Source organism: Dioscorea cayenensis, chromosome 1, assembly GCF_009730915.1.
Source record: "Dioscorea cayenensis subsp. rotundata cultivar TDr96_F1 chromosome 1, TDr96_F1_v2_PseudoChromosome.rev07_lg8_w22 25.fasta, whole genome shotgun sequence".
NCBI classification, from domain to species: Eukaryota; Viridiplantae; Streptophyta; class Magnoliopsida; order Dioscoreales; family Dioscoreaceae; genus Dioscorea; species Dioscorea cayenensis.
In genome coordinates, this window is record NC_052471.1 from 12,124,869 (window position 1) to 12,129,282 (window position 4,414).

Genomic DNA, 4,414 nt, shown 5'->3' on the forward strand with positions numbered 1-4,414 from the left:
TCAACCTCACGACCACTTCTTGTGGACCTTGGTTGCTCCACGAGAAATTGGCATGACGCTTCCAACCCGGATTGTAGGTGTTGCAGTGTGGATTTCCTTGATTCCTCATGCCATTACCCACAAAATCGTTACTCTCAACCGAAGATGCATCACCAATAAAGATCAGGCAATCAGAGGGAGCATATCCTCCACCACACCCGGTGCAAGTAGTCACGGCCACCACTCTATTTGAAGTTAGGAGATCTAACTTCTTACTCAATAATTCCACTTAAGATGCCAATGAGGTTACTGTATCTATCTCATGTAGACCAGACACCTTTTTCTTCTCCCTAACATTCCATTGGTAGCTGTTTAACCCCATTTCTTCAATTAATTGGCGAGCTTCACTGGTAGTCTTGCTACCTAAGGTACCTCCTGCTGCCGCATCCAAGAGTTGCCTTGTACTCGGATTCAGACCATTGTAAAAGGTCTGAACAATCATCCACTCTGGGAATCCGTTTTGCGGGCACTTTCTCAGGAGCTCCTTGAACCTTTCCTACATCTCAAATAGAGACTCCAATTCCAACTGTACAAAGGACGAGATCTCATTCTTGAGCTTTGCGGATTTTTCGGGATGGAAATATCAGGCAAGAAAAGCTTCTACCATCTCCTCTCATATGGTAATTGAGGCTCTAGGTAAGGAGTATAACCACTGTTTCGCTTTCTCCTTTAAGGAAAATGTAAAGGCTCTCAACTTGATGGCATCATCCGTCATCCCGTTTATCTTTAGCATATTATACACCTCGAGAAAGTTCTCTATATGACTGCTCGGATCCTCATCAACCAAACCAGTAAATTGTGCAGATTGCTGCAACATGTGAATGAATACCGGCTTCAGCTCGAAGTTCTGAGCTGTAATCGAGGGACGCATAATGCTCGATTATATCCCCAATACTGAAGGTCTGGCATAATAAGATAATGTCCGCTGCTACTCATTCTATTCTGCCATGTTTTCAGACTCTTCTACTTCTAAATCAGCTAGATTAGACTGTTCTTATACAGGTTCTTTCCCTTTTCTTCTAAGTGTACGTTCGAGCTCGAGATCTCCTTCAATCAGTATGGAGGGGTTTCCTCGAGTCATAACCTGGAGTTGCACCAAAACAAAGAAAACAAAATCAGAACAATGATAGAAAATAAGATATGAAACAGAATGAATAAATGAATAGCTAAGAAAACAAAGTACAAAGTATCTCTAAACGCCTACTACCGGCAACAGCGTCAAAAACTTGACACATCCGTATATGCGTGTAAACAGCAAGTGCACGGGTGTCGAAGAAATAATCCCAGATGAGTGGGTATCGTATCCACAGAGAGTAGGGAATAAAGACACTTAAGTTGTTTCTTAACTAATGTGGAGGATGAATAGTGATAAGTGTGACAAAATATGAAATAACGAAAATAAAAACAACAAGATAGAGGGCATAAATAAAGGAGAAGGTAAGGCAATCGATAAAGATGGGATACCCGAATATTGATCCGCCCAGGACAATCGTTTCAAGTGGAGGAACCCTCTATTATACTTCCTAATTGATGCAACAATGAGTCGTGGAAATCCTTAATTACATGAACCCAAATCTAAGGTCAACCATACCTAACTCTATACATGTCCTGGAGGAGAGATTGAATAACCTCTCAACCTCGCACTCGCATAGAATTGCAATAAGCTCTAGGGATTCCAAGTGATAAACCATATTCCTATGTATAGACCTAACCCTTTAGTCCAGGTGAAAGATCCCTAGCCACAACTAAGCCCTAGGTGCTAAAATCAGTTCAACGCTTCACTGCGTTGCATTCGCAAATAAGCACCAGCGGAAGGTCATACCTTAGCTCATTCACTCTACTATGGTCGCAAATAACTCTTGGAACGTAGAGGTAGGATAGATCACACTAGAGGGGAAAGGGGAAGCTCCGCTACTTCTCGACTCACCCTCTCAACCCTTTCCAATCTAGCTTTGTCTAACTCTCATGGTGTGTTACTCACTCACAAGAGTTACCAAGAAGAACTCTCAACCCTAGTGTCACTCTAGGTGAGTATTCATACAATCAAGTCTCCAAGATTGGAACTCACAATAAACATCAATTAATTGAAAGCATAATAGAGAGGTTCAATGAAACGAATACATACTAAGGTTCACAAATACCCAAGTACACAATAGGGGTTTAGCACTCCATGGAGCTAGATACAATAAATGAAATTGAATGTAAAAACAAAGCATCTATAGAAAACCCCCTCGTTAGTCGTGGCGATGGTCTTTTGGAGAGTCTTCTACTCGTCGCAAGTGTCCCTTTGTCCGGCCTAGGATACACCTCGCCGAATCGGTGCCGACGAAATCTCTCCCACTAACCTTCTTCCAAACGGCGCGTGATGTCCGAGCCGTAGAACCTTTCCAAAGCCCTAGCCAATACCTCTCAAAACCCTAGCCGCCGACCTCTCTCAAGTTGGGGAAAAGATGGAGAAAAGAATGCTAAAATCGTTGCTGAAATAGGTTTTTAAAGGGCTGGAATCGGGAGTCCACACGGCATGTGGGCACCCCTGTGGATTCTTCACATGGGCGTGTGGAATTTCCACACGCCCGCGTGGATTCTCTGTTTTCCTGTTTTCTCGGCCGGCTGTAAACAGTGCTGCTACAGTTCTTTGCTACATTGTTTTCTATACTACCCTGCTACAGTACCGCCTGAAATACTCTCGCATCCATACTTTCATCGAGGTAACGCAAACGGGCACACGTTTACGTCGTGGATCGCCTTGCTTCTTCAATAACGGACATGTTGGTGGAGATCTTGTTCTATATGCACAAGTTGGAATGCTTGAATGTGACTGCCTTTGCGCGCTTCCAAAAAGTTGTGCTAACTCAAGTATGAGGAGGTTGGCACACATTCCTGCATTACGACCCACATTGGCTTCTTTATCTCATAATCAGACTCACAACCCTACCTTCATAAAAGTAATATAAATACACCCATATTAGTGTTAAAACCCGAGAAACGTAATGCTCAAAACAAGGAAAGAACACTTCGTATTCTTATCGCACAGGGACTTATCAACTACTATAAAAACTATTATTAAAAAATAAATAAATAAACTTGTGTCTGTAGTAGCTAATTCAAAAATTTGTCTCTAAAACCACAAAACCCCACTACAAGAGTTAAGATTTTTAGTGATAACTTTTTGTATTACATGGTTATTTTTGTCACAAATATTAGGGTTTTTTTGTGTCAAAAAAAGGTAACATACACTATTGTTTAGGGTTTATGTTTTTTTGTCACTATTATAGTGATCATTGTGACAAGTTAGTATATGACACAATTAAATTGTCACTATTAATAAATTAACAATGGCAAAATTTCTTTTGTGTTCAATTTTGTAGCTAAAAAGTATATAAGATTTTATGTCAAAAAAATTTCTTGATGAGAATGATGTGTAATTGTGATAAGAAATATTGTCATCACTATAATTTTTTTATTTATTAGTAGCGAAAGTGTTCTCCGTCACTTAACATATATTGTTTGTTACAACAATTTTGTCACAAAAAATTCAATCATTTAATGCCCACTAAATATTGCTACAAAAATTAAATTTTTTAACCATGTTATTGGTTTTTTTATGCTAAAAACGTTAATTTACACAATCGTTTGGATTAGTTGTGACATCTAATTATTTTGTGACTATTACAATTTCAATTTTAATAATTTAGTATCAATGACAATTATACATCTTACCTTTTGTGTCGATAATTTTGGATACAAAAAAAAAAAATCAAATACGTAGTGTATATAGTTGTAAAATTATATTGTTAATAAAATATTAAAAAGTCTATTTTATCTTACCTAATCTCAAAGGTTATGTGTCGATTTTTTAAGCAATTATATATTAAATTTAAAAGTTTTGTAAAATTAAAATTTAACATGATTTTTATCGATCAAAACAAAAATTATTATTTATAAATATTTGAAAATAACCTATTGATACTAAAAATATTTTTGTTCTATTAACCTATTAAAAACATTTAAAAAGTAACTATACCAAAATATTAAATCATCATCATCGCGATTGGTGTAAACCTCCCAGATTATACAATGTGAAGAAGAATATTCCATATATATATTCATCAATAATTTATCAAATAAAACAATTATTTTTTTCACATAAAAAAATACCAAAAAGTAACAAAAATTTAAAAAAACAATAAAAATATAAGCTTGGCTTTCTCCAACTAGTTTAATATATTAAGTAAATTATGCTTGTACTACAAGAATTATAACATTATGATTTTTTTCTGTAACTATCAATCATTTTGTTACAAATATGAAGTTTTTGTGATAAAAAAATTTAATTAACACTATTGTTTTGGTTAATTGTGATGATTTTTTTTTT

The 4,414-nt window shown here is 36.5% G+C and overlaps 1 non-coding gene across 1 annotated transcript; it reads left to right on the top strand.

Moving 5' to 3' along the window:
* The first annotated feature begins 491 nt into the window (after nt 1–491).
* LOC120267493 lies at nt 492–598 on the top strand. Its single transcript, XR_005538478.1, has one exon. It is a non-coding gene; the product is annotated as a small nucleolar RNA R71 (small nucleolar RNA).
* Nucleotides 599–4,414: the final 3,816 nt, after the last annotated feature.